This window comes from Sinohyriopsis cumingii, chromosome 4, assembly GCF_028554795.1.
Source record: "Sinohyriopsis cumingii isolate HCF-2022 chromosome 4, ASM2855479v2, whole genome shotgun sequence".
Classification (NCBI taxonomy): domain Eukaryota; kingdom Metazoa; phylum Mollusca; class Bivalvia; order Unionida; family Unionidae; genus Sinohyriopsis; species Sinohyriopsis cumingii.
In genome coordinates, this window is record NC_142964.1 from 4,792,950 (window position 1) to 4,814,153 (window position 21,204).

General features: G+C 35.3%; 1 protein-coding gene across 1 annotated transcript in view; it reads left to right on the forward strand.

The window, feature by feature from the left end:
* Nucleotides 1-21,204, forward strand: part of LOC149800561 (neuropeptides capa receptor-like) — a 222,789-nt gene that overhangs the window by 95,407 nt on the left and 106,178 nt on the right. The gene's annotated exons all lie outside the window — the stretch shown is intronic.

Sequence of the window (21,204 nt, forward strand, 5' to 3'; positions counted from 1 at the left end):
CAAAGTAATTGAAGTCAAGTAGCTGACCAGGATAACTTGGGTAGCTGACACAGGTTTGGTCCTACGGTAGGATTCAAACCCGCGCCCGTTATGCAGTGAGTCCGGTACGCTAACCACTGAGTCACCGCTATTCACATATAAAAGATAGAAAGCTACGTTTTAGGCATATCGCCTGAACACTTGTTCAATGGATTGTTAACTGCCTGCACTCCGATACATATATTAGGACTGATTCAGACATTAATTGTGTCGTATTGACGTGTCCTATAGATCATGGCGCTGGCTTCTGACCGATGTACATTCGCTCAGAGTAGACTTGATATTTAATTATACAAGATAAACAATTTCCGGTCTTTAGAAGATACTTTATACATGTGTCTGTCTGTGTTTGTATCTTTATCATGATGTGCAAACTGAAAAATATTAGGCCTTATTTTCAATAATTTCATTTGTTCTCTTCTTAAGCTACAGGCATGCGTGTTAACATTTTCCTTTTATATTTCTTGAGTTAGTCACTAGTACATTTCTAAACAGACTCGGGGGTTCGTAAGCCGTCAGAACGACAATTAGTGTTGTTACATTAAGATTACGTCAGGCTTGTATTTTTCGCCCTAATTCGCTTGCCGATTTACATGCCTCCACACAATTTCATTAAAGTAAGAATCCTGAGCAGGAATCAAGAACTTTTAGGTAGGTCGAACATTTATTATCGAGAATAAACAAGGTCCCAGACTCGTAACTTTGCACTCAAACCATTTTTAAAAAAACAACTAATGATGGAAGGTTTCAAAGAGGTATTCAGCTCAGTTGGGAAAAAAACTTTACTATTTGGCACAATTTAGATTTCTCCCTTTTAATCTACATATCCCACTGTTACATGCTTTGTGCTCAATCTTCTATCCTACACATAGTTGTATCTATTTATCTCTCAATATCAAGATTCATGTCACAAGGACTCACGGTACTAAATTGTATGAAAAATGGGAACCAGTCTGGAAATGGATGCAGATAAAATAGAGTATATATAGATTATCCTGGCCAGAAGCGGTTTATAAGGAAAGATATATTTTTGTAACAGAAATCTTTTGAGACCTTATCCTAGTTGTAACTGAAAAAATAGAGACATTGTTTTATTAATGCAATTTCAGTCCTTTAACAGACTTAAGTTTGGAACACTCATTACTGAAATTAACACCTGACTGTTTGGTGTGGAATCTAAAGCACATGTTTCAAGCACGCATAGATTCAGAAAATGCCGCAACTCATATGATTTTCTCGCCACAGAAGCTGTCATTCCAGGAAGCATCTATGCTGATAAATATAGGTTTGATCATGAGCACTCCGAAGATTTAAGTTATTGAGTTTTTGATATCATGCTGTTTGCATAGGTTTACTATGAGAACTGAATTTGTCCCGTGAATCCTGTAGAACCGACCTATTTACACCGGTCGGCTACGCAGGGCCCAGCGCTATTGAGGAACGCGTTCATGCCCTAATCAAAATACTCTTAACACCACGCAATTTATTTTATAATATTTTTTTATGGTTTTTTTTATTTTATTTTTTTAATTTTTTATTTTAATTTTTTTTTTACATTGTTGTATCAGTACATTCTTTCCTCCTCGGCATGGCGAACCAATAAGTCAATACACACAAACAATCTGTTCAAAAACGACATAAAGCTGCATTCGTTTCGGAAAAATTGCCTGTTTCAATTATGCCACTCCGGCAGTTCTATAACGATTGTCGATTTTCATATTCAAACCAATATTTAATCTGTTCAAAAGTGGTCTACGCAAAATAAAATGCACATAAATGTATCAAAAACTTTATGAACTGTAGACAACTCCTGCACTGTCTTACGCTCATTGAGTTGGAACTTGTATGGTTGCTAAAATGGTATGTATCTTCACTGATAGCAACCGTCACTAGGATCACACCTGTCTTTGTTTGAGTAAATGGACTGCCCTTATATATATAAAAATTCTTTCTAACTACGTTTCTGAAAATATTCTTATATTATAGTATAATAGGCATATTCTACAAATCTAAGATTATGGGTTTACCATTTGTGGCAAATGCCATATCTTTGATTATGGTTGTACCATTTGGGGCGACTGCTGTACAAGTCTAAGATTATGGCTTTATCATTTAGGGCAACTGCTGTAAAAATTTTAGAATATGGGTTTACTCAAGCACCCCTCAAACGCGAGTTGATATTTATGCTTTCACATTAATTTATATAATAATAAAATAATATATACTGCTGTCGCCCATGGGATAAAAGAGTTTAAATACATCGCAATGTATTCTTCTGAAACGAAATAACTTTTTATGCGTAGTTTCAGAGCAGTGGTTAAGCAAGTAAATTTCTTGTGTAACTGGATGGTAGGGGCCATCTCCAAGTGTTAACGATTGCAAGTTTATGTTGCCATCTCTCTTTCTCTCTCTCTCTCTCTCTCTCTCTCTCTCTCTCTCTTTTAAAATGATAAAAATATGCCCTCTGTATGTTTATCTGTATGGTAAACACATTATAATGGCTTGTTCACCCTTAGTGAAATTTTAATATTAATAAGTGGATATGCATAAGAGTTTCAACATGGACATTAAAGACAGATTAACCCACACGCTTTGACGGACAAAGTCAATTCTATATACCGCCATCGTATTTACATGAAAGTATAAATGGAAATATTTTTAACAGGTCTAAACTCTTAAATACTTTTCAAGAAATGAAGTTATTATTGGGGTTAATGACTCATACTTTGAAAGAATAAAGTATGGCTTTGAAGATGACACAAATCAAGTTCAGATATCTACCTACACGGAATTAAAATCTTAAGATTTTAGCAAAAAAATAACTATTCCCAGAAGCGGGTCCCACCCAAGGAGTTATAATGTGGGGGAAACCGTCTCTACAGATGGGATTATTTTCAAACATATGGAGAAGGAATGACAGCTGAAAGTAAACAGATACAACGGTACAAAACGCTTCCAACCTATAGAAAAAGACTTGAAGTTAGCTGATACGAGAAAAAGAAGGGCGTCTCAAAACAATTAATTACAAACGATGGATTATTAATGATCTAGTTGATAGCATGATTTCGATTCAATGTTTGCAGCAAATTTTAATCACGCTGATAGTTTTACATAAATCAGTGTTGGAGGAATGGATATGCATTCGATATAATGGATATGCATTCGACATAATGGATATGCATTCGATATAATGGATACGTGACCTTTAAGACCAGTGTTTAACGGAAGTGAACAAGCAAACATGGCTGTCAGTAACTCGCATATATTATAGAATCCACTACCATTTTACCCTCTTAGACTAGTTTCGAACTTAACTTACAGTGAGAGAAGTTTAACCGCGATGAAGGATTTTGTATCAACTTTACTCATAGTGCATCCAAAAAATGCATGTGCTCTTCTGGATGTGGTCTTTGTCACGCTAATGTTTACTTCAAATCATCGCTTCTAAGGCAACAGCCACAGTTGTTCGAATATGTATAAATGCCTTAGGGGGCAGGGTCCAGTTTTTATGTACAAATTTAATGCCGCAATCAGCGACCTAGTATAAAAAATCATAAAAAATCAAATACACAAGTGAGGTCAAAAAGGTCCATATTTTTAGATACCTATATTAAAACAAAGCATAAGAATAGTATTCACTTGACCAGAGAAGTCAATGGCAGTTCATAGCAGAAGAGGTTTATGCACCCCAACCCCTATTTTATACATGCATTTTTCACCTCCAAATGCCATTTTTGACAGCATGTGGTGCTCACAGTGCAAACTCAAGCCCTTTCCCTGGATGAAAATTTTGAAAAACATTGTCTACTAAATAGTTTGATGCAATTCAGAATAGTTGTCATCCAAGCCGTTTTTGAGATACTCTGCTTGCCTTGAACCCATGTGTCTACTGCTATGGGAGGCTAGCTCTTCTTCCTAGCCAACTATTGGTATTTCACTATCAACATACTGCAGAGCAACTATGGAAGGTGTACATGCCTGACATCAATTTTAAGAACAACACAAGCCCAAAACACCTAGTTCACAAATATATCCATATCTATAAATAGCAAACAATAATAGCTGAAAAAGTCACACCATAGCCTTAAGTTAAGAAATTTGCCATGGGGCCAATTTACGAAACTGGACCCTGCCACCTTATTTCTGTGCGCTATTTATAAACTCAGAAACGGCGCTCGATTTATAATCTGAACGTTTGACTTCGATTATATATGTATGCCCATATGTTTGACAGTACTTTATGGGTCAGAAATTTGTGTTTTTACTGTAATGATGCTCCTAGCTGACGTGAAGCTAACAACTGTGACGAGGCTATGCTCTTAAACTAAGTAACAGAAACGAGTGAAACGCAACACGCTTTGTAAAATTCAACAAATATTTTATTTCCCTACAATACAAAATGAAAATGAAAAAAAGTACTTGCGATATTGCACATTAAATCCCAAAATAATTATAGAATTACAGACACAAGTCCTAAACATAAAAGTTCTGAATAGACTTTACTAGAAATCCAAATTAAATCCAACACTTAAAGTGTTGATGTGTCTGTGATGACCTGTAACGTGGTTTTGTACTAGCAGTTTTCTTCTGAAACACAGTATTATAATTCCAGGTTTGACTTCACTATAAATCCCAGTGAATCTCTCTGTCCAAGAATAATTTTTTTTATAAGCACTCTGTAATTCCAGAAATGTATTCCAGCCTAAATGAAATATTGGACACAACAATAATGCAAATTGGTTCTGCTACATTTTAAAGCACTAATGACTAATTTTCAAAGAAACAAGATTTGCATTTTAAAATAATACGTAAAAAGATACCCCGGAGAAAGGTCAAAAGTATATTGTACTAGTAAGATCTTATTTACAAATGGAAAGTCCCTTACCAAAGTCACAATAAAACATGGAAAGTCCCTTACCAAAGTCACAATAAAACATAAAGTCCCTTACCAAAGTCACAATAGTCACAATAAAACATGGAAAATCCCTTACCAAAGTCACAATAAAACATAAAGTCCCTTACCAAAGTTACAATAAAACATAAAGTCCCTTACCAAAGTCACAATAAAACATGGAAAGTCCCTTACCAAAGTCACAATAAAACATAAAGTCCCTTACCAAAGTCACAATAAAACATGGAAAGTCCTTTACCAAAGTCACAACAAAACATAAAGTCCCTTACCAAAGTCACAATAAAACATGGAAAGTCCTTTACCAAAGTCACAATAAAACATATGGCAATCATCATGTACTCAGCTTAAGATAACGATCCTCACTCTGAGAAAAAGAAAACAACAAGTAGTTGTTTACCAAACCTGTCACAGATTTTGGACAAGGTCAGACACTCAGATACAATGTTTCATTATCCGCTGCATATAATGAAATATAAAATAAATTTAAAAAAACTAACTAACAAGCAATGCAAATTTAAATAAATATAACAAAACGAATCAGTGCAGTTCATTGGAAAGTTCCAAACTTACTGGAATAGGAATGACGTCCCTCTTGTGCAAATGACTTTACTGACCAATCAATCTGGAGACATATTTACTAATTACTGGCCTATGATACTGGCTTGCCAATTTAGGCCGGGCACCAGAGAAATATACGAAATGATCCCATGTGTGCATCACACCATCATTGCATGTATTAAGTACTACGCGACTGACACGATTTCTTTTCTTGACTAAAACATTCAAAGATTTCTTTTTTCAATCATGAAGTCAGCAGAGAACGCGTGCAAATAATTTCATAAAGGTGTCAATATGATTTTATACTGTCTAGAATGAGGGCCCTCCCACCCTTAGAGATACCAATCACTCCTGGCTCGTTTGGCGTTCCTTAAAGCCTGATGCCTTAGGCGGATGCCTATTTCGCATACATGGTCGGGCCAACCATGCCTAGAGTACTTCAGCGTGTGACTGAGTTCATTGCCATATTGTATGCGATTTCCACCACTTGACGTTGTATATCATTGTAGAAAAGTGACGATGTGTTCTCATTGAATGTTTGTATGTGCTGCTGCTCGTCGAGCTCAAATTAGTAGATCTTTTTGTCAGAAACAGTTTAGAGTGGAGATCAATGGTCTCCCATTAAGAACCACAATAGAATGATGGACTCGGATATTGACCGCATTGGCGGTGAAAATGAAATGAGTTTTCTTTATAAAAACACGTATGCCCATACTGCAAAAGCACAAAGTTGAACAATTTATTTAAACAAAACTGAAACTTTACTAAAGCTAACTTAACAGTTAATACGCTCATTAACACACACATTGATGCGTAAGAACCAAATTTCTTTTGTTGGCTTCATGTTGTCAGCCGTGCTAACAAGATTTTCTAAAGTCCAAAATATTGAAAAACATGTACAACAAATAGAACTTTAGCTATAATGACTTGAAAATCTAAACAATCCGTTGGCAGATAAATACAAATCTGTTGATCACATTATTTCCTCTGCATTAAATGAACTTTACTTGGTGTGCAACTAAGTTTTATAAGAAATAAATTCTGAAGTCCAAATAAAATTCTTTTTTAACTGTGAAGAATTTTTGTTCGTGCAGAAAATGTCTCTAATTAATATACGAATCAAGATGATCTTATTACGGGGGGTGGGGGGCTTTAAAAGGAAATTTCTCTCATGAAGGTGAGTACTTTAAGGACGTAACATCTAATTTGGAAGCACTTCCAAAAACGAGAAACAGTGTAGATGTATTTACATTGTCATGCCGGAATAAAAACCAAAAGGGGGCGGGTTCGCACTGGATCAGCCCTGTTTGGCTAGCCTGACATATCATTGTGCAAGACTCTTAAGTCCAATTGCCTAGGCACTAAATAAACCAACTTCTGTTGCTGTATCGTAAGAAACCAAACCATTAGCTCCGACTGGCCGAGTGGTCTAAAGCGATCAGCGATACGTATCACTGCTTTCTAACCTCTGTCTGCGTGGCTTCGAGCTCTGACTTGGCCAAGTGGGTACGTAAGAAAGCTTTCCAGTAGCGACTCGTGGTTCGGTGGATCTTCCCTGGGTTTTTCCCGAGTTCTTCCTCCAACAGTTATACTGGCCGCAATGTATAGCTAATCTAGTGCTGAAAGAGGGCATCAAAACCCTATAACACCATCAAACAATAAACATATCAAAACGATTACCAGGAAACATTTTATCAACATACATTTAATTTTAACCCATAAAGTTATTCGTTTTACGACTCGTTTTTATGTTACTGTCTGTACGTAAATCTTTTAAATTAGTCGTGCTTTTGCCCATGTGGATGGTGTTCCATCATATATGTTTCACGTGTCTGGTGGAATTTATTGACTCTTTTGAATGGTTTATCGCGTGCGAGGGTTCTCTGTTTAGTTTATGGTGGTATTAGCCAAGCCAGTAACAAATGATAGTCTATGGTAACGACACCCTCTAATTACATTACTGTCCCGCCATCTCTTGGAACAAAATCAATCACATAATTAGGGTGTATAATGTATAAATTACTCCACCAACTTTGTAATAATTTAATCTTTCATCTGAAATATCCTAAAACAAAAATTTTAACACTAGTTTTCAAACAAAGCAACGAATTTAATACAGTATTAACTAACGTCGGAACGTTTTTTTTTTGGGTCGCATAACTGATTAATGGTTAAGAAAACCACAAGCTTGTTTTACCTATCAGACCCAAGCCGTGATATCCGAAAATATTTTACAATAACATCATGAGATCAGCATTTTAAACGTTATCTGCACCTACGTCTTCATCTTTTAGTAAAAAAAAATTAATTACTAAGCTTCAAGAATACAATAGGGCTGATAGAAAAAAAATGCGATTCTCATACCAATTAAAGTGGAAAGGCAGAAATTTTTATTAAAAGTTCAAAGTACCGTCTATACTTGCATATAAGACGAGTTCACCTGCAAAATACAACTGTAAATACGCTGGCAGATCTTTGTCTGTGCTGTTTTTTTTAGGAGTAATCAGTAGCAAAAACAACATAGACCCTGATCTGCGGGCGCAATATGCTACGGCAGATCAGGATCTTTGCTGTTTGCAGTTTCACTCGGCTTATAAGCGAGTACAGACGGTGTGGAATACAAATAAATCTCACGAGTGATGTGCATTATCATCGTGGTTGCTATTACAGCAGTATGTAATAAATTACTTTCTAAACACTGATTTCCCTGTTATGCAATTATCCTTTGCATCAGAAGCGTGGTCTGAAAAATTGAACACGTGCAAACCCATTAGGATGTACATAATAATGTATTTATGCGTCAAATCATTTTGGTTTCACTCAGTCTTGATATCTATTTTGAAACAGGTTTCATTACATTGTTAAGATCACTAGACACACTGGCATCAATAAAAATAAAAAAACATGCCTTTAGCGAACATGTTTGAAGAACTGTTATTAAAACTATCTTGAACCAAACATGGAAGACTGTTGTTTAATTAGCTAGAAGTCGGTTGACATCACTGGCATTGTGGAAGCAAACATTTATAAACAATAGCTTTACGAATGTCTGTTTTACGTTAAAAACTAACAACTTCTATATTGTTTAGGTTATCGCCAATATTGTATAAAACAATAGTATTGATCGCGTTTCAGGGTCGACTTTCTTCATTTCAAATGACGCGTTACTCTTCTTTCCAAGAAGTAGCGTGGAAGTAGTTTCCCTTCAAGGCTACGTATCAGCTAAATATCCTCCATTGCAAGAGGATTGCCGAATGAGCCCTGTATTAATTAAAAACGCTTTTATCAATCACCAGAGTATCATTTCATTATTTGTGTGTTTGTTTGAACAGTTGTAATAAATTATGAGCATAAATAATTATCGAAACAAAATTGTTACTCTTTGATTGGTGATAGCCCTGCATGTACTTGAGTCTGGGATCGTAACCAAGACTGAATAATTGCAAAATGTCCATTACTGTGGAATGTCTACCTATGTTATGAGTAAGGGGATGGATGAGAATCTTAACATTGGCATTAACACTCTTCATTCCAGCTTATCCGTTTTCATTAGGATTGCAATGTTGATTGGGAATTGAGACAATTTCTCATAAATCGATCTGCACCGTAGACACAAAAATCAGTGGAAAGCAGCGCAGATCATTAAAGCTATTTCTCAGTCTCTCTTTCTGGCTAAGGTCCCCACAGATTCATATATAACTGTGAACCTCTTATTTTTGTGCAAGATCGATGCATACATACAACCATCAACTGTTATATATATATATATATATATATATATATATATATATATATATATATATATATATATATATATATATATATATATATATATATATATATATATATATATATATATATATATATATATATTACTTACATGAATATTTAATCTGTTCAATATGGTGCACAAAATAATTCAAGAATAAAAGCTAACACCCATTAATTCAAGCCTTTTCCAGCCGTTTCTGCTGAAGAAAGGGTATTATATCACACTGCAATTTTATCAGAAGTAGAAAATAACCAAATTGTGAAACAGAATTGAGTGGGATTTTTGTCCTGCGTCATTATCTGTAATTGTGTCTTTAATCCAAAATTCTCAGAATCCCCTAATTAAGTGCGAAGCTTGTCGTGTGTTTTACTTTCCAAAGTCTGAGTGGGCATCTAAGTAGAAGCCGTAAGGCGTCTTTATCCTTGGAAAAGAAATTATATCCTGAACTGGCAATAAAGAAAACATAAAGTGTCATATTATCGGTGAGAATTGGTTGTACATATGCATATATTGGGTTTAACGGTACATCAGTACAGTCCATACAATAAAGTGTCGAAGAAGTTTAAGTAAAACCCTTATATCCAAAATAAAAGAAAAACCAAAAGACAAAAGATGAAAGTCAAAGGGCTGGTGTAGAATTTCATATGCCATTATGTAAGGTAAGCTAAGGCGTCACACCGAAGACCATTACGATTTTGGTTTTACATCCGGGGCGTATTACATTACTTTGGTTTTGTTTGACCTTATACTTGCTCTGTAAATACTTCCTTAATATTTGAGGGAATTAGTACTTGTTTAAAAAGACATGTCATAATTTTACTCTTAAAAGGTGCCCATTTTGCATAGAGTCGAACATTTTCTAAAGGTTCTAGATTTATAATAATGCTCTCATTTTAAGATTTAAATCTCTGCTGGCATTCAAAATTACACAATTTAAAGATGCCTGTGTTATTTTGTAATATTGTCTTCGATATTATTTAAAGTACATATTCTCTAAATAATGTATGGGACAGATACGTTTGTTGTACACTAGGCTTTTAACCGAGACATTTCAGATATCCTTGTACAGAAGAAATTTCAAATGAAACCATACTTTTTCTGGGGCTGTAATTTTGGCATCATGCATATAAAGTGTTCCTATAAAGCAAGTTCCTTCATTTTGCACAAAAATAACTTCTGAGTATGTTTCCATGTTCAGTTTAGTAGATAAGGTCAAACTGTTGTCATACGATTGTATGGACTATTGCTACTCGTATTATGTGGGGCTAATTTGCTGACAGAAGACGTGGCTCGTATTATGTGGGGCTAATTTGCTGACGGAAGACGTAGCTCGTATTATGTGGGGCTAATTTGCTGATAGAAGACGTAGCTCGTATTATGTGGGGCTAATTTACTGACAGAAAACGTGGCGTACAGATGACAGAAAAATATAAACTTTAGGTTTAACAAATTTTCGGTGCGATTCCGATTTCTTAAGCCAAGCTAATAGCAGCCTTTGTAGAGCAAAAAAAGTGGAAGTTTTGTCATTTTTATGCCACAAAGCCAAAACTTAGTACCGTTTATACTCGCTTGGTTATAAGTCAAGGCAAAGTGCAAGCAACAAAGATTCTTATTTGGCATAGCATAATGTGCCTGCAGATCAGGGTCTATATTGTTTGCTCTATTGATTACTCCTGACAAACTGACAGACCCAGTTTGCAGCTTGACTCGACATATACGCGAGTAGAGACGTTTCTCACATTGTGCTATAACCTCAAGGTAATGAAAATTTCACTCATCAAAGTCGAACATAGAGGGATACCTTGTGTTTGTAGTGTCACTTGTTCACCTAACAGCATATTATTGAAATCCGTCTCGACTTAAAGAAAGGCAGAGTATTTGCGGTATCAAAGCAGCAATGTTCAATTCCAGGCAAAGTCTATTGATTCTTGACTAACGCTGAAATCTGGGTTGTCCCTCCTTCCAGTGCAACAGTTTACACTAGTGTTGCAATATAGTCTGCAGTCTTGTGGGTAAAAATACACACAAAATAAAGAAGAGTTGCGCAAATCACGAAAATTATTTAGCGATGTACCGTCGCTAATGGTCCTGTCACAATTTTGGTCCAATATCAGGAGGGAAAATTGCTATGTTCCAAGGACGAATCAAAGGCCAATTACGTGTTTTACCATTAATTCTAGCTAAGGCAATATTTTAAAAAGACATGTTATTATCCAGTTGAGTGCCATACCTCAAACGTTTATTCAAACGCGTTTAAATTGTAAGCAATGGCGAGAAACCATAAATCCTTTCGAAAAGGAAATCCCACCACCCAGCCCACAGAAAGAAATCAGAAATTCGTTGAATCCAAGCTGGTTATTTTCGTTTCCCGTTAAACAAAAGCATGTTTTTATTATTTAATTATATTTCCATATTTGTAGAGGAAAAGATGTTAAGGAATTGAGGAATAGCATATCAACTCTTATGCGGCAAAGCTTACTTTTCAACTTCCTTTTCTCTAATTTCTGCTGCATTTCCACACACGTTTTGCAGGTATGTTTATTTCAAACCTGTAACCAGCCCACAGACACCATCTCTAAAAGACCGATAAAAATTCAGAAATCATTGTGTACATCACCTCCAGTCATCAAGTCGTTGCATTCGAGTAGTTGAATGGTGTCGTCGGAGTTGTGTGACACTGAATAAGCACGCACGCTGTATTTTATCAGAAGGAGGATAAGTGTGTGCGTGTGTGTCTGTGTGTGTATGTGTGTGGGATGGATTTTTTAAAAAATTCAGTCATATCGCTACGATGTCTGCAGTGTGGCAGTTTATAGTGATGTCCAGCACTGGGGCATCATGCTGCAAACATGTAGCATGATGTCCCACCCAGTCACATTATCCTGACACCAGGCCGACCAGTCCTAACACTAACCTCTTTAATGCTGAGCGCCAAGCGAGGCAGCTGTTAGTACCATTTTTGTAAGTCTTTGGTATGACTCGGCCGGGGATCGAACCCACGACCTCCCGCATCCTAGGCGGACGCTCTAACCACTGGGATAATTAAGATTAGAAATCTACGCGTGCCATTTTCCGCTAATTTGGTTTTTACGTTTCATCTTTAAGCCGTAACTGTAATATTTCTTCATCCTTGGAAATTAATGCACTTTTCATCCGGCGCTAGCATTCAATCAACACAATGTTACGCTCTCGGTAAGTGATTGATATATTTAATCGGTAAGAGATGGAAGTGGGCATATCAGCAAGTAATTGATATATTTAATCGATAGGAGGTAGAACTGGATATGTTTTTCCATTCTTCTAATTTCATGGTGTTGTCCCATCTTCTTTCTATGAAGCAGTGCGTTTTGGTGCTTAGTGAACTGGTCGTCAAGATCTGACCCTGTCTATCTTTACGTAAAGTTTTCTATGCATTGAAGTCTATCTCTTGTTTGAATTTTTAAAATATTTATTAGAAGAAGCATGTAAGATTTAAGGATGATTGGAGAGTTTATCTTTTTGCAATCTGCCTCGCTAGCGAACGGCTGTTAACAATTTTCCTTTTGAATATAAACCGCTCAAAGATTACTTCAGATACATGACATATATATAAGACGATATTGATATAGCCACCCCACCCCTACCTCCACTTATGTATGGACCTATTCTTGTAATCACTTGTAGTTTTAATGTTCCTACCTTCCTTCTTGTCAACTGTCATCTTGTTTGTTTCTTAATTTTTCAATGATTTATACAAAACTTAAAACACTTTGTCAGCCACGGAGACGAAACCTCATAAAAGTTGGAATAGGGGTAAACCGCCGACGGTCCATAAAGCATTCCAATTTTAATGTCTCCGCATGTACCACTGGATGATAAAAGTACTCAAGAAACCTGACTTAACGTACTGCAGGTCAATAGAAAAGGTGTCATTTGTTCTCATTTTATCACATACTTTTTAATTAGATCGGTAATTAGCCTGAGATGATCATTTATGGACTTTTAATAAGACGTAAAAAAACAATAACCCAATGATGTATTTAGAACTGAAAACTATATCACCTGTCTGTGTGTGTCGCCATGACGTTATGAATATTGTAAAGATAAATGTTATTTGATCATTATTACGCGAAAATGTACTTTAGTTGCGTAACGTTCAAAGATCATTACAAAATGAAGTCACGTATTCCTTAATAAGTGGCTACAACTAATTCCCAAGAAAAAAGCAATATAAATCAATTGATTTGCATGCTGAAGCAAAGATCCATAATCAAACCAACAGTTAGGTCCCGTATTAGCTTCAGTTTTATGTTTAAAAAGCTGTGTAAATAGATTCTTCATCGGGATTTCATTAATTAACTGTGGAATTAGTGTTTTCTGCGAAGAAGCCTTTATTAGCAAATTAGAAATAGGAACTTTAGTCAAATTACATTTTGAAGGTCGTCCAAATAATAAACAAACTCACCTAATTATGAAAAAGACCATAACTAGCGAACTTAGTTTTATATATCTATAATATATATGCTCTCTCTCTCTCTCTCTCTCTCTCTCTCTCTCTCTCTCTTTAAAATGAATATCCGCCAAACATTAGATTTTCTTAGTATATTTTTTATTTTTGGGCCCTAACTCAGACTATCTAAATTAAATCTAGACTCCTAATTTTTTGTGTATTGTGTAAGAATCACACAAGAGAACTTTATTGTTTTGACCCGGTAACTATTACATTTGCTTGCGTATTAATCGGTCTCGTTCGAGAAGGACAAGTACGATGCTGAGAAAGTCTGCGGCATGATTGCCAGTCTACAACATGATAACATGAATTATGTAACTCAGCCTGATGAGTTGCATTAAGCCTGTTGCCAAATAGTTCTTAACTTGAAGAATACGACTTTATGAAGTGCTAATGGTCTTCAAAATATATTAATTCATTTTGGAAAATTGGCAAGCATGAAAGTAGAGTGATAGTGCTCAAAAAAGCCTTTTGACTCATCTCCAAATGGACATTTCTTAAGAATAAAGTAAATGCATATCTTTTCCAGTTTGAGTATTGTTTTTTATTTTTTTTATTAATCAAAGCCTGATTTAAAATCATCAAATAAATCAAATATTTTTCAGTATTCTCTCTTTTAAAACAAACAGCAACAGACGCAAAAAATAAAATTTCGACGTTCACATACGGAGTGGCTTTTCACTGGTTCTTTAGAGAATACAAGAACCTCTTTCTTACCACAACATTATGATAAGAAGGATAACTAGGTGAAGAACTTGTAAGCAAACATTTTTAATTTTAAGCTTATTCTTAATTCTAATTTAATTGTTTGAAAATGACAAAATTATATTGAACACTCATATCTCACATCTCATATACTATAAAATGTGTATTCTGATGATATATTTTGTCTTCATTTGGTATACCCATATAGGAGTTAGTGAATTGGATGATAGATTTTGTGATCATTTTTGTATTACTTTAGTATAAATACATGTTCATTTTTATTCATATATTGTTTTTTCTGACTTTATGTGAACGAAAAGACCAATATTCGCCCGTTTATTCATTGGAAATATGTAAATTTCAAATTATTACTGTCTTGGTATGGGGGGAAAATAGCCATTTTCAATACTTTTTAGGCATAAGCAATTACGAACTAACACTTAATACCCAAGAAGAAAAATTGTGCTACCTAGTGTAACATTTGCATACAGCTTAATTTACTTCAGAATCTCCTAGCTTTACATTTGGACCTAAGAACTTCAATGGGGCTTTGGTTCAACAGTACAACTGAAGCGATTCAGTGACATTGCATATGATGTGACGTACAAGGAAAACGAAGGCAGGTTCTTCCAAATTAATTCACCATAAAATGGCAACGAACCCTGTCCCAAGTACAATCAGTTGTACCCAACTCCAGTGCTAGCTATACCCCTTGCGATTAACAGGCAATATAGTGATGGTCGACTTTTTTCTTTCTTCAAACGCTAACTATTTAATTACAGGTGCAAGATATTAAAATATATATAGAAACAAATTCTAGTTAGATAAATCAAGGTAAAGAAATATGTTTAACTCAATAACAAATTCCATTTGGAAACGTCTATAATCGAGGAACCAACATCAAAATACGTTAGAGGAAATAAAAACGTTATTAGTCCATTTAGAAACTAGAAATTAAATTCACAGTTAAAATAGAATCGTCTCTAAAGGACTTAGAAACGAATTTAATACAATTTTAAATAAGAATAAATCGCACAGCTATAACAATCATGATTTATATCAATAGTTTCATGATTTTGAACCATATTTAAAGATAATCATCGGTCTAAAAGTTCTATAAATTCGTTCTCAAAGCTAGACTTAATTACTAGACTTAGAAAAACACATACGCTGTACGTAAAGCAATCAGAGTAAAGAAATCATAACTACAAGACAACGTGCCTAGATGTAACGAAGAGAGGTAAAATTGTTTTAAGTTACCGTCCGTTTATTCCACATTTACATACCAAATTTGGTGAGAATATAAGCGAAAGTAGAAAATGGTCCTTTAACATGATTTAATATGTAACAATGCACGTACATATATATCAGCCGCTGTGGGAGAGATCATGTATAGATTTGCCTGAATAGCTAAGATTTTTAAAAAATTATATCAATATAGAACAAAGATAGTAAGTGTGTCTCCTATGCCGAACGATGGGGCCACAAAAAGACGTTTGAATGCTTAACATTGGCTACAGTTGATCTTTCTAGAAAAGAGCACTTGAGCATCTTAGAAGACAGTTTTCAAACCATCAAGAGGACTGTCCAATGCAAACTCCGAGATTTGCAAGACTCCTGGCTGAACAATAAGTCAGATGAGATTCGGCAGACAGGAATGACATGAAAAACTTGTATGATGCTTTGAAAACAATCTACGTGCTTCAAATGTGGGCAGGACACTTCAACAACATCCTCAATCAACGAACTTCTGTCAGTGAGGACGCCGTTGATGGGTTGGTCAAAGTGGAAATCAACATATCGCTTCCTAAATCTCCATATTTGACTGAAACTGTGAAATGAACACAAGGCACATAAATTAACTATTCTCTTTTAGTCAATGTGAACTAAGGAAATTATACCCCAAAGGCAAAAGAAAATCCAACGACAATAGCCTGCAAAATCCTTTCCTGCTGAATCGCCTGTGTTTCACACCGATCAAGGGCTTATGTAATTCCCAACTTAATGGCACATTGAATTAACGAACTTATCTTCTTGTCTTTATTACGATATTTGCTAACTAGTGATTAATTGACATAAATAAATGAAACCAATTCTTAGCATACATCATACATATCCTTTGAAACAGATATATTAATTCTCACAATGCGTATCTGAGTAATACATTAAATTCCTTCAATACATGATTTATATTGCATACAAACCACTAAATCTGAGCACATTCAAACCAATAAAATATTATATGACATTCTTACAATACATGAATTGTATACTATTCAAGACAAGGAATGCACGATTAGCTTCTGAACTCAGGAAAAATGAAGCATGAATTTTAAACGAATAAATTCAACAAATAACTACAAACTTACATAAATATGTGATTGAGCCTGTACCTTGTACTTTTGTGAGACTCGCTGGCTTCATAGAAAAGAAATTGTTAAGATACGTGTTTATACCAAATTTCATTGAAATCTTCACAACCATTCGAGAGTTACAGAACGGACACGAATAGTTTCTACCAAACTTTTAATCTTCAGTTCTGACATTGACGTTGAAGGGACATTCTGGTTGAATCACAAGAAAACACTGTATTGTAGACATACATGTTTGTACCAGTTATTGAAATCCCTTAATAAGTTCAAAAGATATAGAGGTGACATGGTCATTTGAACTGTATAACCTCTAATCGTCAATGTGACATTGACTTTCGAGGTACCGATGCGATTATGTTAGGGTACATGTTTGTAGCTTGTTTCATTGAAATCTATACACCACTTTAAGAGTTACACTCTGGCCTTCATTTATGATCTTGACCTTGGAGAGTATTTCTTTGTTCATGTATGCGATACATTGTTTCGTTAAGTGATGTGATTTTGATTTTTAAGGTAGCTTTAACAATTTTTCAGTCATATCGCTACGATGTCTGCAATGTGGCAGTTTATAGTGATGTCTAGCACTGGGGCATCATGTCGCAGACATGTAGCATGATGTCCCACCCAGTCACATTATCCTGACACCGGGTCGACCAGTCCTAACACTAACCTCTTAATGCTGAGCGCCAAGCGAAGCAGCTGTTAGTACCATTTTTGTAAGTCTTTGGTATGACTCGGCCAGGGATCGAACCCACGACCTCCCGCATCCGAGGCGGACGCTCTAACCACTAGGCCACCGGAGCGGTGTGTTTCTTTAAGAGTATTGTCTGTCCCAAGGTTCACTTAAGTCCAACCATCCTTTCAGACATAGAGTCCTGGAAGCTTACAACAAGAGAAGTTCACATTCTAAAGACCTGTAGGGGACCTTTCAGATTTTCCGGCCAAGAACAGACAGCAGCATAAGAGGAAAAATGCAAAACCTGTTGTCCAAAACAGTGATAAGGAAGAGAAGGAGATGGCTTGGGTGTGTGTGTCAAATATCAACAGACGCACTACCAAGAATAGCCTTAAGCTGAGTCGACCCATGAAGACACGACCAATGACAGTTGGAAAGGAGATAAAGGTGCGTGACCTGACATGGGAAACTATCTATCGAAAGGCCGCAGACCGGCAGGAGTGGCGCTCTCTCGTGGAAGCCTTATTTGAATATGAGTATTGAATGACGGCTGCCATGTCCATCCTTTTACTTGTTCTTGTATTCGTACATTCACTGTCCTTGCTTTCTTTGCAACCCTCATTTTTCTCTGCATTAGCTGTGGGACCATGATCGTATTTTGTACTATGTTTCATTGCGACAAGTAGATGACAACAACAGTTTTTAATCCAGTACGCATCATATCGTCATCTGGGATAAGATTTGTGTTGTGAATTAAATCTACTCTTATTGAATGTGTGGAGGTGGTAGTGGTTGTGGTGGTACAGGTGGTGGTAGTGGTGGTGACGAGCGCGTGCGCATGTGTGTGCTGATCATAATCATATTTGGTAAGTGGTTTCATTGGATTTTTGTCGACAACGAAATGTTCAGATCCTTGGTGCAACCCATTTGGAAATGAAATCTTTCTGATATTTCTGACGGCATGTTTTGCACAATATGTATTCGCCTTTTATGTGTTTATGGGTTTAAACCATTACGACAATTTGTTGTATACGCATATTTTACTTCATAAAATAAAGTAATATCGATGCATATAAGTATTCATAATGCCTTTGCATTGGAGAAATCGGGTGTACATCACTCGATAACAATAGTCAAAAGCTCTTGTTTTGGAGAAATCGGGTGTACATCACTCGATAACAATAGTCAAAAGCTCTTGTTTTGGAGAAATCGGGTGTACATCACTCGATAACAATAGTCAAAAGCTCTTGTTTTACACCGAAAAACTAAGTGTAACTTGATAATGATTTTTACAACTCAAAACTTGTGAGTGATGAATGAATTGAACAATGGCATTCACTTGATAATGTGTATCGTAGTTATCATTTAAAGTTCCTTCAAGAACTATGCTAACTGCAGCCGTGTTTCTTAATTAGTCAGCGCCTTCATGCATGCAAACATCGGGCCCATTAACACCTACTTTTTATCCGATAGCTTTCTCAGATCTACATTAATTCAGTAATATAGTAAATAATTACGTACTAGAGCAGCAAGAAGTTCTTTACACTAAAATTGTACTTGATAACTCGATGATAAATCGACGCCTCTTATTTCAGAAGAGAATAAGATTTCAGTCAATGAGGTCTAATGACGATAATAAAAAAAACAAGAAATCATAAAGCATTCGCCTAAATCTATTATTGCTTGCTTAATTAGCTGAATAAAGCTAAGTCTTTAACAACTTCCTTTTATTATGTGAAAAATTAACGGTTTTAACAACTAATTGCTTATTAGTGAACCTTTGAGAGCGTGGTTGTAATATGTATGTTCGTATCAAGATTTTGTTTCTATCAATTATCGTTCTTATTAAGAACAAATTCATCTCATTTGGGAAACAAACAGTGGGGTGAATTGGTTTCCGACTTTTACTATCTGTGAAGGACAAGTTACTTCATGGTTGTTTCACATCTTCAACCTTTTTAGGTGTAAATTGAATCAACTTAAATTCTTATTTGAGTTAAACTTCTAAGAAAGGGGTGGAGGGTATACCGAATAATTTTTTTTTTAATCACAGGAAAGTTTAGAAAATGGTTTTTAAATTATCAGCTTTTTTATTTGTTATCTTTTGTGGTTATATTTCCATATAAAACAGTTTGTCTCTCGAAGGTTCGCTAATAAGCCAAAGCCTTGAAGGTTTGAAATATGCTTATCAGAGTTTACAAAGCCATAATAACATGAACTAGATCTTGATTTTAAACCCTATTTATATACACATTTCTTGTTTGATCGTTCTAATGCTCCACAATTCGGCTAGCTATAATAATAATAATAATAATAATAATAATAATAATAATAATAATAATAATAAATGTAACAAAAGTGGTCATCAAGAAAATATATGAACAATACACGTGTATAAATATTTCATCGTGTCAAAAATCATATTTTATTAGAATAAAACCATCAAATTATCGAAAATCAGTAAGTACAAAAGAGGTGCCATGTAATTAAAAATATTTTTAAAAAGACTTTGGACTAATTCCCAACAATCCAGTGCAGTCTAAAGGACATGTCTGTGGTCAATGCTGGTCTTTTAAAATCTCTATCTTGAATCTAACCACCAAACACTAAGGTGCTTGTGGGATTGAAAGTGATAGGTACAATATGTTACGTACGTATTATGACTGAATGAGAAGATACTTTTTATTTAACCAAAACGTATCCAACAGTGACTGAAAGACAACACTTTTTGGACACATTTGGTGTGTACTGAATGAGGTTTATCAGTCCGCCTTTAAAACCAAATTAATAATGAAAGAATGTGAAAGGGGCTGGGGTAAGTTTCACCCAGTGTCAAACAGCCAGTCACTTCACGACAAGAGCCACGTTTTCTAGACGATAACCATATTCTGGCTATAAAAACATATGTACCACGCGCCCTTTATGGTAGTGACGCCTCTCAATTAAATATACGTCTCGCTTTCATCCTAATCATAATACCGTAAGCTTGAGAAAATGATGCACCATACGATAAATCATCAACAGAGATAGTTATCTACAACTAATTGTAATTGTCAACATAGATATAAAATAAGACCCAAGTGGGGTTAGAATTTTGGGCACGTTCTACCTGAACGGAGATAACATTCCTATCTGTAAATTGTTACCAGTATTGTTGATGTTCTTGTGTTCAGTTAGCTTGTGGGTGTTTTGTATATACATATATGTGTCTCATTTGATTTAGGGGATTAACTCAGGTATCAAATCATATGATCTGTGTCATCAAGGGTCAAGTTTGATTAGTTGGATCATGGTATATGGTGGATACATGCATGTACATCTGATTCTAGACACAGGGATTTGGATCATAATGGGACTGGGATATTTATATATAAAAAAACACAAACGCCGATAATTCTGTACAACTAGTTTGGCATTTAATATATGCTTCTTAAAGAAACAAAATTTTTTGAAAGAAACGGATGACGTCTTTATATTTTAAAATAACAATTACGTCATTACGTAATGATACTGAACTCTCGCGCAACTTCATATTGCACTCATAAAGGAAATACTTTCTATTGTAAACAAACAATGGACGAAGCACTTTTCGTTTGTAAACAAATCATGTACACTCGCTTAGTAGGCGTTTTACGTTTTGGTTGATTAAATCTGTTTCTGAATGAAGTAAAGCAGATGTTT